General features: G+C 34.6%; 1 protein-coding gene across 1 annotated transcript in view; it reads left to right on the forward strand.

Annotated features, from left to right (window-relative positions):
* Positions 1–12,471: 12,471 nt before the first annotated feature.
* LOC126970335 (ADP-ribosylation factor-like protein 4C) overlaps positions 12,472–14,931 on the forward strand; it is a 99,514-nt gene continuing 97,054 nt past the window's right edge. The window contains exon 1 of the mRNA XM_050816191.1: positions 12,472–12,896. The gene's annotated coding sequence lies outside the window, so the exon portion shown is untranslated. The remainder of the gene's footprint in view (positions 12,897–14,931) is intronic.

The following is a 14,931-nucleotide window of genomic DNA, read 5'->3' on the forward strand; positions in this document are numbered from 1 at the left end:
ACAAACGATTTTAAGTCTCATTTTACCTGACATCAAAACATAGCCAAAATTACTTAGTCTAGACAGGTACAATTTAGAACATACATACTTTGTTTAATAACGTCGGTATCCGCTAAGAAAATATTTGTCTTTATATTTTTTTATTATTATATTTCAACAAATAAAGGGTTACTTTTTTTTTATTATGATAATAAGGGACGAGACGAGCAGGACGTTCAGCTGATGCTAATTGATACGCCCAGCCCATTACAATGCAGTGCCGCTCAGGACTCTTGAAAAACTCAAAAATTCTGAGCGGCACTACAATTGCGCTCGTCACCTTGAGACATAAGATGTTCAGTCTCATTTGCCCAGTAATTTCACTAGCTCGGCGCCCTTCAGACCGAAACACAGTAATTACAACATTACTGCTTCACGGCAGAAATAGGCGCCATGAAATTTTCACTTTATGTGAAAATCTTTGTCATTTGATGTTCAAACATGAAAATAATTATAGCTAATTAGTATATTATGTAATTGTGACATTAGGTTAACACAATCCTAATGGATGTTTTTTTTAAAGTGGTGTGTGTACATAAAAAATGTTTCATTTAGTTTTATATTATCTGTAGTGATCACATCTGTTCGACGTTTGTGAAATCTTAACCTATCTCAGCGAGAGATGGCATTATTTAGTTCCGTATCGATCGCTCATCAGAATAATGTACGTCTTATAGTCTCCGCTTGACCTGTTTACCTGTGAAACGATATAAAAGCTTATCACAAAGATATTAAAAGAAGATTCTCCATTTCTTTGGTTCAGGAGCACGAAGTATTGGCGTAATTATTAAAATAAAATGTTTTTCAAGCACAGGTGTTGTAATGAAACTGCTTGGGAGTACCTAATCAACTGGTACAAATAACTGTAACCGCTGTTATCTATCTATTTTTAGATTATAATTTACTTTTGTATAATAACTTATTTTGAATATAGTGTAACAGCATAAGAGCTAGCTGATAAGTTGTATGTGCTTAGCTAGTCTAGGCCAATATTGCCTGTACACCAACTTGTTCCGCAAAATATGGTGCACGAAAAATATATGGCGGGCATAGCCGTAAGTATGTATGTAAGCCTTATGTTGTTTTGTGTTACGTTATGACTGAGATCATACTGTCAGTGTTATGTGCAGGTGATACTGCTTAACACCAGGTGAATTGCAAGTGGAATATCAAAGTACAACAATTATTCTGTGAAAAAAAAACGCAAGATTTGTTGTACATGATAAGAGTTTAATACGACCAACGTCGAAAAATTTAATATTCAGTCAGATATCAATGCTTTGTCAAGACTAAAGTTTTCGCTCATCAAAAAAATCTTAATTAATTCATATTCATTAAGATTTTGTGAATTTATTGAATAAACTTGATTTCTTTTGAATCTTTGATTTTTAACTATGTTGTTATTAAATATAGGCTTTTATGTAATGAAAAATTTTGTGCCTAATAAGTGTAACTTACTTTTTTAATTATAATAATATCCTCAAATCCATTATGTTATAGTTTCAAACATATGATTATTTCTACAGATATGTATATATAGTATAGGTATATATTTCCTGTTTTTAAGAAGTAATTAAAATAATGTAAAATGTTTATGTTTCGTACAGTTTCTAGCGGATTTTGTTTTAAACCTCCGCCGTATTCAACATCGGGAATACGGATATATTATATATATTAGACTTTTGTTTGCAGATGATATGAAAATTTTTGGTACAGCAAATAATAAGACAGATGCATTACGCATTCAAGAAGTTTTGTGTAGACTGGATGACTATTGTACCGTGTACAAATTAGACCTTAATGTATCCAAATGTTTCTACATGCATTACACTACTAAGCCTACCCCTTTCCCTCATACGTATATTTTAAAACAGGAACGTCTATCTGTGGTAAACGAAACAAGAGATCTAGGTGTTGTTCATGATAGCAAAATAACTTTCGTACCACATATTGATCAGGCTATCATTAAAGCGTCTAAAGCACTAGGTTTCATAATACTTACAGCCAAACCTTTCAAAAGTATGAAAACATTAAAAATTCTCTACTGTTCTTTCGTTCGCAGCCATCTTGAATATGGTTCACAAATTTGGAACCCAATGTATGCTGAACACATTAATAGAATTGAAAGGGTTCAGCGGAAGTTTACACGATATCTAGGCTTTAAGTTTAAAATACCTAATGTAAGCTATGAAGAACGCTGCAAGCGCTTCCACCTTCTACCACTTAAAGCTCGTAGAGATATTTCTGATATAATCACCTTAATCAAAATACTAAGAAGTATGATTGACTGTTCTATATTACTGACCAAAGTCTGTCTGGCAGCCCCTAGTAGAATGTTAAGACAACAGCCTATCTTTGCTGTACCATTCTGTCGCACAAATTATAGAAGGAACACATTTATTTTAAGAGCTATGCAGTGATTCATTCATTTCTGTGACACGGATAATATTGATCTCTTTAACTCCAGTATTAATTCAATTAGAGCCCATTTGGTAAAACGATTTAGCAGTGATTAACAAATTAACATTAGGAATGAAATTACTCTTTTTTGATCATGCTCTCAACTGGCGATAGGAGTGCGAGAAGATTTTTATTTAATAATTTTTAATTATACTTGTGTTGTTTGTTTGTAATTAATATGTTAGATTTAATAATATTATACTTGTTCCTATGTACATGTGGAAGCCTATTATTAGCTCGAACGAATTATGTTTGTTAATTATTTTAATGTATGTAAAACCAGCTGTTGGCTTTCTTAAAAATATTAAATAAATAAAAAAATAAATAAATAAATTATTTGAGTTTAATTTACTAATTAGATCATAAAACAATTTTATTACTACATATTTTTTCCAATAATTAAAACAGTGTTTATTTATAATTAAAACGTGTGCCTAACTTATTCAATGAAAAACCACAACACAAGCCTTTACTCCAGCATAATTAAAAGGGTTCCGCAAGGGATCATATTCAGAGGTTACGTTGTCATGGCGAACGAACGCGACAACAAAGGGATTAAGTTGGTACATAAGTACATAAAGGTAATGTAAGACATTATGTGTCATATCCATTTATAACGACTAAAGAAAATGGGATGAGTGTGTGTTATCGTAGTATCACGTTAAGACGTGAAACACGAATTATCTATTAGTTGCTTTACAAACATCACATTGACGCGTTTTTACTTTAACAGGCATTTTTTTTATATAAGAGGGGGCAAACGGGCAAAAGGCTCACGGGATGGGGATAGAACATCAGGTGTGGCAAGAAATGCGTTGCCGGCCTTTAAGGAGTATGCATTTTTCTTGAAGGTCCCTAAGTCGTATCTGTTCGGGTAAACCACAACCGGTAATTGATTCCACAAAGTGGCCTTACTGAGAACACCAAGCTTTTTAGAGGCCAGTTTGGCCTTAGGCATATTATTTTAAATAAGTTAGTAATAAATGTTTGTTTTCTTTGGGATTTTACTTTGCACAGCTGTTAAGAGACTAGCCCTGTGACGGGCTATCCTAGTTTGTGGGTCGAGGCTAATTTTATGCTAAATTGTATTTTCTTTTTGAAACAAATAAAGAGTTTATTATTATTATTATTATTATTATTATTATTATTATTATTATTATTATTATTATTATTATTATTATTATTATTATTATTATTATTATTATTATTATTATTATTATTATTATTATTATTATTATTATTATTATTATTATTATTATTATTATTATTATTATTATTATTATTATTATTATTATTATTATTATTATTATTATTATTATTATTATTATTATTATAATTATTATTATTATTATTATTATTATTATTATTATTATTATTATTATTATTATTATTATTATTATTATTATTATTATTATTATTAAGACTGATCAGTGATTGGCCGTGATATTCTAGTACTTATGCTTACCACTTCTATGACTTCTAACAAATTCAAATATTTTTATTCGAAAAAGGATTTAAAATTACTTATTGAACGTAAAACACCACTATCAAGCGTATTATCGTTATAAGTGTGTGTATATATTTCATATAAGTTATGAAGACTAATAAAGTAAACTTTTTCCAAATTTTATAATACCTCAAAAGGCTAAAATAAAATACACAGCACAAAATTGAGCATAATTTTTTGTGTCATAATGTGCGGGAAATGTATTTACTTTAGGGAAAATATCTGCTGTCGCCATCTCGTTAATTTTGAGGGTAGGAGCCTGTCTCCAGGCCAATACAAAGCTTCTGTGATTCCTCTGGTGTTGCAAGATAATGTGGTTGGCGGTGATCAACTTAACACCTGGTGACTTGTACGCGCGTTTCCTACTCTTCCATAAAAAACATGCTTCAATAGCAAAACACACTAAAAAGAGCTAAAAAGAAGAATATTTATTTTTGAGATAAAGTTTATGATAAATGGAGTGATTGTTCTGGAACGATAGGTATTAGTTCACCGAGAGTAAATTAAAATATGCCAGTAGAGTCATAGAACAAACTCTCCTTAAAAATTATTTTCTACATTTTAGTATAGCTTGCTAATTGCAAGGTTTGTTTTTTTTGAAACTATGTTTTTTATTATAATATATTTGTTTTTTGTACTTTACTCTCAACCAACATAAAACATATTTAGTTATAGTTAATTTATTATTAAACTTACAAAAATATTATATAATAAGGAAATAAGATCAAAAAGGGTTTTTAAGCTTCTAAGAATAAATTTCAAACAACACAAAGACTAATATTCGAATAGAAATCGGGCAGAGTAACGTCTCTAAGAATGTTCTTCATACGTGTCCAAATCTTCAAGTAAATCGGATGTATTCAAGATTCTCAATATCGGAAAGATTCCGTAACATAGATAGATATACTAGCTACTGCCTCCGACGTCGTCTGCATAGATGCTTAAGAAGTGCCAAAAAAATTATGCCTGTATTAGATTATTAAACTTAATAAGCTTTGCGTGAGACAACTGCATTTTGCGTGAAAATATGTAAGCCTAAGATTGACCCGACATCTTGTCTTATTTTGCCTTTTGGCCGGACATACATACAGACATACGGAAAATCGGACATAAAGGCAGAGATCTAAAAAGTCCTTTTTTGGCTTCGGTATTGATTGTAGAGCACGAACAAGTATTCTGTAAAATATGAAATCTAAGTACAGCTTCTACGATAAGATTTTATTATATGTATAGACTAGCTGACACGACAGACGTTGTTCTGTATATAATAAATAAAATTAAGTTTTTTATTAATTTGTCAATAATATATTTACGATATTATCAATCTACATATACCTAGTTGGTTGTGAAACGTCAAATGTTATGGTTGAAACGTTCAGAAATTTAATTTACGACAAAACTTAAGATTAATCAATCTACATAAAAATAATCTGATAGAAAGTTAACAACTGTAGTTAATCTACCAACTATAGTTGGCTAAAATTAAGTTTATTTTTTACCTCCTGAGAAAGTTAGAAAGATTTAAAAATTCAAATTAGTTATTCATTTTAAATTATTCTTTCAATTTGATTTTTGAATAACGGGGTACACATCAAAGGAAAAACAAAATTATTGTTTTTATTTCATTCCATTTTCATATTTTTTCACCTTTTAAACCTTCCCTGGACTTCCACAAATAATTGAAGACCAAAATTAGCCAAATCGGTCCAGCCGTTCTCGAGTTTTAGCGAGACTAACGAACAGCAATTCATTTTTATATATATGGATTACCTATATTATACAGATAACAGATCAAGCAAAGCAATACTAGTCAAAACAAAATAATGACCACTTGATTTTTTTGACGTCGTTAGCGATAATTTATTTTTTATGCATTCTCAAGTAGCTGATTATTTATCGTGGTGTTATCTTATTTGTTTAGACGCATTTTTTGAGTATTCCACTGGCATAATTGGTAAAGTGGGTAGTTTTTGATAATTTATTGGAAGCACTTGATTCTACCCGATCTTAAGACGGATTTCAACTCAGTCAAATTGACGATTCTGTCAAGAACACTGTAAGTTTTGTTTAACTAGTGGCTGAATTATCATTTAAAAAAGTTATGCCGAGAATTTGACGTCATACGGACTTGCCAACCGTAACTAGGGCCGTAACATTGTTTCAAGAAGGCCATTCACAGCGTTCTGTGGCGTTGCAGCTGGGTTTTTCCCGGCGAGTGATCCAGAATGCTTGGAATCGTTTTCAAGACATTGAGAGACTAACCAGGAGACGGGGATCTGGCAGAGCTCGAGCAACTACCGCACATGAGGATCGCAACGTGCGCTTAACTGCGCGCAGAGAATGCTGCATCACAATGCCTACTCTTTACAAAACCGTTTGCGGCAGGCGACCGGAACACGTGTTAGTGATCAAACCATTAGAAATCGTTAACAAGAGGACCAGCAGTTCTCCAGGAGACGTGTATAGTGGATACCATTAACAATTGCTCATCGTGCAAACCGATTATCGTTCGCAAGGCAGCATCTAGCATGGGATATGAATGTTTGGACGACAGTATTGTTTACGGATCTGGAGGGTCTGGAGGCGTGAAGGTGAGCGATTTCCAGATGCTTGTATCCATGAAAGTGACAGATTTGGTGGGCCCAATGTTATGGTATGGGGAGGAATCTCTATGTCAGGCAGAACCGAGCTGGTAATCCTAAACGAAGGTACAATAACAGCTCAACGTTACATCGAGGTCATAAGACCTCTTGTGATCTCATATGCACAGAGAATCGGCGCAAGATTCCATCTGATGCACGATAATGCTCGCGCTCATACAGCTAGGGCCACCAGAGAAGCCCTAGAGGAGGCTGGTGTACAGGTGTTGCCCTGGCCTGCAAACAGTCCGGATCTTAATCCCATTGTGCAAAATGTTAATTTTTAGTGGTGAAAATTTATTTTTTAAATTGTTTGCATCATTATTTTATGCTGTCTACAAAAAAATATCAATTAATTTATCCAATCGAATCATTAGTCAACGTTTAAACCTCAAGAATTCATGAGAATACTGTAAAAACTTGGTGGCCTAATTTTGTTTTGACATATAAAGCGAATAAGTAATTAGGTCTTGTACACACTTAAGATACCATTAAACTTCACGAACAAATTGCCTTAACGTTACGTGCAACAAAATTTGCATTTTTGTGTTTAACTTGAGCTAACTATCGTATAGATTTACTACCGTTCTATTGCGTCATGCGTGTTGCCATGGAAACCAGTAAATGCAAACTAAATATAAATGTACCCACTTAGTACAAAATAAGTAGTTTATTCTTGATACATTTGATTTCAACACCCTCACCCTAAACCTAATGATTTAGAGGTTTAGTTTCACCCCATGTCTATTATTGGTTTAGAGTGACTTGTTATGAACTAAAAATATAACTCTTAAAAGTTATTCAGAGTAAGTATCTTACAATACATTGACAACAACCGCCAGCCCGCGACTTCACTTACATAGATTTAATAGTGTTTCAAACTATTATAGCTCTAATAGTTACTGGATAGTCTTTTGAGGTTCCTACTTACTTAAGTAAAGTATTGTAACAATTATTACTATTGGGGATTTCTTTAGTTAAGCAATAAGGGATTGCTTGTAACTTATTCTAGTAGGCTTCATAAGAAACATAATAGCTTTAAGGGTAAATGTATACACTTTTACAATAAAGTCCCAGCCACTGTTCAGGCATTATCTATAAATAAATTTAAATGTTTTATTAAAAAATGGCTCTGTCGTAAATCCTATTACTCCACGCCACGCACCTATTGTTCTTTGTTGCAGAAGAATGTAGACAGCGGTGATTACCAGGTCTAACATCAGGTGACTCGTTCGCTCCTTAGTCCTACTCTGTGGTCCTCTACTTCTATAAAAAAAGTAGCGCTATATATTATTATTAGAGATGTCTGTGATGGACGTCAAGTTGGCGACGAACGTAGATAAGGAGCAAGAACACAATAGCAGAGACACACAAAGGTATTGTAACTCAGCTCGTAAACTACAAATAGATTTAATGTGGTTTTTGCTCTTACGTCTGGATTTTCTCGTCTCTAGAAAGGGCAGCGACTCTTTTATCAGTAAGTTAAATTAAACAGTCAATGGCAATCCCTTATCCGTGCACATAGTTTAATGTAAAAAGGAGTAGAAAAATATAACAAATTATTTATTATTCACTTTGCGTAAGTAAAGCATCATTACAATAAATCTTTATATAAAAGTATTTTTTATCTCTCTTTTTAACTGAAATAAAAAACACAAGCACACATCAATGAAAACCAACCATGCCGAAAAATGCACAGGAAAAACATTAAAATTTATAAAAATCTTTGATAGGTATGCTTTATATTTTTTTTTTTTTTGGAAAGGAGGAAAATTTACATATTGTAGACCCTAGGTGTAAACACGAGTCCCCTAACGGCTACCGGCTAAAAATCTACTCTATGCATTTTTTTTTCGACAGGAGGAAAATTCATTTACGTATTGAAGACCGCGAAACGGGGCCCATATGTCGGACTCGCTTACGCTTACGCGGACGCCCCCTACCGACTAAGTACCTCCTCTATGCTGTCAGCCCTGAAGGCTTTACAGCGACATAAGACGATGGCCGTGGAGGCCGCAAAGACTACGCAACAACAGTCGAGGGGCGTCTCCTAAGGAGACTCGAACCTCGGACCGGCTGTGTGCTTGAGCGAAGGAGAGAGAATGAAGATGAAGATGAAATGATGATGAAAGATGAAAAAAAAGAAGAACACACTCGCCGGCGAGTGCGGTGATGTATTGTGTAATATATGTAAGTGTGTATGTATGTGTGTATGAATGTTTATATGTATGTTTGTATGTGTGTAATTAAGTAATGTAAATGTTTGTGTTTGTTTCTGTTTCTGGAGTGTGTTTGTGGTTGTGTATGAGGTGTATGTCAGTCCGTCAGTCAGTCCGTGTGCGAGTGGGAGTGGAGTGAAAGGATTACAGGACGAGGACTAACCTCTCGTCGAGTATAAAAACAATGTGTGTTGTATCTAATTCGCGGGCGAGTGACGAGTGCCATCGGTTTTGCTGCGGTTGACCGCGTCTGTGTCGGTGTTTGTGTGGGTGTCGCGTTCGCGGTGATGATGTTGTCATTCGGGTCTACCGTGACGTGCTGGGGACGTCTTAATGGGTTAAGACTATGGTGAAACGGGGTGTACCCACATGCCTTCCTAACCAAGATGTTGGGATGGTTAGGCGCCTTGTCAAAGTAGCGTCGCGATATCTCTTTAAAATGTTGAGCTCGGAAGCTCAAGATCGCGGTGCAGGTCTACGTTTTGGATGAACCACGGAGCTCCGGTTGCCGTGCGCGTGAATTTATTATGAACTACTTGCAAACGGTGCAAGTAGCAATGATCTCTAGGTTTGAAGAGACTTCGCAATCGCCGGCGAGTGCGGTGATATATGCATGTCTGTTTGTAATTATTATGTGTGAATAAGTGTGTGACTTAGATTGTGTGTTGTGTTATTGCAGGTGTGTGATTTGTGATGCGAGTGTGAGTGTTGTTAAACGATTATTGGACTAGAGTTATCTCGTCGGGCTTCTAACAAAGTGTGTGAATTTTATTATATAAAGTTGCGGACTGCTTATATTATTAAATAGCAGATGGTGATGGTGGTATGATGTTTTAGTAGATAACGTGCGGTGCCATGGTGGAGTACGCGAGCAGTATCAGGTGGAACAGTTATAAGTGCGGTAGAAGAGACATGATGACTATTTCAGTTTTCTGGAAGTTAAAATTAGTAAGATTTTCTAACAGCTTACACTTTGCGTGTGTACACATTATAGTCGAAAAGAGTTCACCCGAATTGAAGTACTTCCAGTAATTTATATTTTTTTTTATATATAAGAGGGAGCAAACGGTCAAGAGGCTCACGGCATGGGGTAACCGCCCATGGACATCCCCAACAACAGGTGTTAAAAGATGCATTGCCGGCCTTTAAGGTGGGAGTATGCTCTTTTCTTGAAGGTCCCTAAGTCATATCGGTTCGGGAAAACCGCAGCCGGTAATTGTTAGTGGCTGTGCGAGGCAAGAAATTTCTTGAAAAACGCGGGGTTGTGGCATGCCAGATGTCAGCGTGATGCTTTGGTACAGGGTGGTACTTTGCACGTAATGTCCGGTGGTGGAATTCGGCCGCTGGAATCAACCCGAACAGCTCCTCTGAGCACTCCCCGTGATAAAAGCGGTAGAAGATGCAGAGAGAGATATTTGCTCTTTAAAGCACATCTATCAAGCATATTCTACTGTTTCTCACTCCGCCATCAAGGAACAAGAGATGATGTTTCTAAGAACTGTAAGGTAATTCACATAATCAGAACCTGAAGCCAAATCACTATTAGTGCAATACTCATTTCTTAATTATTGCAAAGTTCTGGAAGGAAATTAGTTTATGTTAAATATTAACGGAATTAATTAAAGACAATTAAGACAATATTAGGGGTTAAAGTATGAAATTGCCGTTTTAGATTGAAAAATATTTTGTATATGATAATAGTCCCGTCAATTTAGGACATCCAAGGTTACAAAAATTCGCACTTGGCTGAATATTGGTAGGATTGTTCAATACACAATATTATAAAGGAAATGTGAAAAGTCCTCATCGATCCGGCACGTGCAAAAAAAATTACTCGGGGTCAAATGTCACAAAAACGGGTTTTTTCGCGATTTTCAGCAAAATAGTAAGTTTATTCAATTAGGCTAATAGTAAGCGGTATTGAATCGTAATTAAAAATATGTAAATAATTTGAATTACTGTATCTACTTTTTGTTCGGCAAAAGTAGAGCTTGTGCGAAGAACATAATATAAGAAACTCAATGGCCACTCTTTTAAATTAAATATACTCTATTTGATGTCAGCAGAGACATAAGATGTTAAGTCTCATTTGCTCAATAATTTAACTAGCTACGGCGCCCTTCCAACCGAAACACAATAAACCTTACACATTTCTGCTTCACGGCAGAAATAGGCGCCGTTGTGGTACCCATAATCTAGCCGGTAACTTGAGCTCGTGCAGGTAGTCCTTCTGTTAGATGTACCGTACTTACCGTACATCTAACAGAAGGACTACCTGCACGTTACTACCATTACTATTTTTATAGTAATGGCTCTATCTAGCTGAAGCTTTTATGTTCATAGTTATTGTAGAGACGCTTTTAATGTTTACAATCGCAATGACGCTTTCATAGAACATTGAAGTTGGACTCGAAATAAACCGCCATGATTCACCTTGCTCTGTTGCTCGGACGCGGACGGCCCAATACATTGAACGTGCGAATGCATCGCATGGCAATCTGTACTGGTACTGGTAGACCTACCGCAGCCCCCACTACCCGCTGTACTTTACCTCTGTTGGTTATCCGGCGTGTGCCGTCTTACGGCAGTGCTGCCAGCTCGAGGCGATACCAATTTTTAGGGAAGCGTCAAAGTAAATTTTTTGTACTTTTAAGAATTTTATGACAGAATTTGAGGATTATTATTCTTTTGATGGTTTTATAAGCCATAAAAACATTGCATTTGTAAGTAGTTATAATGAATGTACAACCTACGCTCATTATGACACAAAATTTATAGAAATAATAATTTGTAGTAATAGTATGTATTTATCAATCATTTTGTGGTTTTTATAACACTAACGATTTGAACAATATAAAAATTGATGTTTGATTAATGAACGTAGTACATCATAACTGTATGTGCTTTCTCTATGTTATAAGTATCTGAATTACGAAAACCCTAAGCTGCCTGCGCTTTATTTATAATGTTATGTAGTTACTTAGATATGAGCTTAAGATATTGTTTTAACTAATATGTAATATGCGAAAGATGAACAAAAAAAATTGATGCGATATAAAAATTATTTTAAAATATTATTAATAAAAGCTATATTTACTAATGTAATGCAAGTTAATAAAAAAATTAATGTCAATAAATCGATATAAAACATATATATTGTAATAAAACCGAACTACTCCGATAAAATAGATACAATACATTATTATCATTTCATAACTTACTTAAATATTTAAATAAAACACTTTTAAAGGATTAAAATGCGTGTAATTGTAACGGTTTTACATTAGATGTTTGCGTAAAAGTTACATTTTTATTTTAGTTATGACTCACTTCATCTGCAGTCCCCCTGAAAACGAGATCTGGAAAGATCTTAAAAAAAAATGTAACTTTTACTCATACATCTAATGTAAAACCGTTACAATTACTCGCGTTTTAATCCTTCAAAAGTGTTTTATTTAAATGTGTAACACTCGCGTTAATCAAAGAAAATATAATATTTTTTATTTGAAATTAGGAGAATCTTTCTTATATAATTTAAAAGGTGATTTCGGTAAGTCTATGAAAGGTTGGCAACACCGCGCTTGTAGATGCTCTCCGTCGCCCCGTCAGTCCGCGGTCGTCACTCGTCAGTATAGAGGTGCCCGCAAGCGAGGCGGCACGCTTGGTGCACGCCTCGCATAATTGTTTTTTTACTGTGCTCCATTGTTTTATATCATTCTGCCATAATCAATACAAGTTTATATCGAAACCAAACGGCCTACATTTAAATTTATATTCCGTATCATAGCGACTGATGTGACAATATCGTATTTTATCTCTTGATAAGTACATGAGTGGTTTATTGACAAAACATCACGTTACAGTTTGTGTATAATTACTATAAAACTGTAAAGGTGAAGTTAAGTGTTCTGAATATAGGAATCAATAACAATAGTGATTCAAAGGGAGTCGTCACCCCGAGATTTTGCAGTGCGGTTTACAGTGCATATTGATTAGTGCTCCTGACACCGCTGAAAGCCTCAGGCCATCACGGTAGGTAAACAGAGAGAAGTACACCTACGTTCAAACTAGACTAAAGCACGCCTTAAATAGAAATCTCTGCATGAACTCTATGCCCCAAATATGTACAGCTTAAACCTTTTTAACACACGATCATAAGCAACGTAAGTATACGGTTGATTAAAGCGACATCAATCATCAAAGACAGCTGTAATTACATAATTATTGCTTTGTGTTTTCATAATAAAGCGGATACATGGCAAGACTATGATTAAAGAAACATAAGAAAGGCGGTAGTGTCTTCATTGCGTGATTGTTCTGCCTTATCTGTTCTAAAGATAAGCAAGAACTTCCTCACTTTCTAGCGATAACATTATAATAAACCTTGTGATTCCTGATTGGTCAGGTGATTGAATAGCAGTTATATAATATTATCATTATTTAGATTTCTTTTGTTATATTTTATCTATTTCAATTTGTACTGGATTTCCAATACAATTTATGAAGTTATAACTAAGTAATTTTGACTAAACAACTTAGAATCTGTATTATGGATCGATTAACAATATTACCAATTTCATAATTTGCAAAAATATAATAGGCAGTCAACTACCTACGTTGATGTAAAATAATTTTATCAATGATTGGTTTCATTTAATCGAAGTACATTTGATTTTACCGTCTGGCATGAACGTGCAATGAATGAAGTACCTAAGTAGGCCCGGGCTAGGCCCTCATACATGTATAGAAGTATATTATGTTGAGTCTATCAAACAACGGCTAGCGGGTTCGATTCCCCTTGGAAAAATAGAGATAACATTTGCTGGGACCTTAGATTAAAACAAATCTAAATACAATATACTTATGACTAACGCGGGTGGGACTTAAGTTAGTACGATAAGAACAACTGCAGCTCCAACTAAAAATCCTGAGTACAAAACTCAAAAATCAGGGGATTTTTCTAGACCATTTACTGAATAGTAAGAAAATACGTTTTCTGTTTTGGAAAGGGTTCTGGACTGTTTTTATTCTTCCGACTCTTGTTGTCGGATTTATTTATAAACATATTTAGCTTTTCGTTCTCCAACAAGATGGACCAATCTAATTAAAGACTCGTCATCCAAATTCTCAATGGTTGTTAGAGATGCCCTGTACAGAAACCTTAGAGGCAGATCATACGCTTCATATGCAACTCTAATGATGACCACGATTCTCAGACATGAGGGACTGACTCCAGTGAGAGCTTTTGTTTGCACCCTAAATGATTAAGCTTGTTTTAAGTACTAATATCCGGGCGAACGAGCCTTGCTCGGAATTTTAAGAATGTACAAAACTTGTACAAAAAAAAACTAATAGGACATCTGGATTCGAATCGGGGTCTTCTGCTTTCCGGATAACCCAATGTCCCATCTGAGCTATTACACTCTTGTGTATATAGTGGCGAAATTTACATTTGTATTCTAATGTTATTGTAGCTGTTTCTCATTCAAAAACGGATAACACTACATTTTTTAAAATTGACACTTCTCATATATATATCTCTTATATATATACAAGAATTGCTCGTTTAATGATATTTGATTTGAAGTTATATAGGATATATACAAAAAAAAATATTCACATAATAATGAAGTTAATCTAAACGCCGTGCACCACAACCTTCAGATGGCGCAGCAAGCCCTGTTATTCCGGATGGAAATCCAGATATTATCACGACCGTGCGACAACAGTCTAACCTACCTTAAAAGAAGCGGTACCCACTTAAAAAGGCCGGAAATCTTGTGATTCCTCTGGTGCTACAAGTGAATGTGGGCGGTCATCACTCAACATCACGTTACAAGATAGATTAGTTTTTGCTCCTCTTTCATAAAAACTGAGAATGTTCTTCTGTTGATAACATAAAGAATACTGAAATAAGAAATAAGAAAAATCTATTTCATGCCACACACATAAAAATACAATCTAAATACTTGATATATATTCCTAATACAAATGATTTGAGTTTTCTTTAGTGTGAATTCCGCCAATATTTGTCTTTAAGAGACTTAGTCTCGAGCCAGATTTTGGC

This window comes from Leptidea sinapis, chromosome 20, assembly GCF_905404315.1.
Source record: "Leptidea sinapis chromosome 20, ilLepSina1.1, whole genome shotgun sequence".
Taxonomy (NCBI): Eukaryota; Metazoa; Arthropoda; class Insecta; order Lepidoptera; family Pieridae; genus Leptidea; species Leptidea sinapis.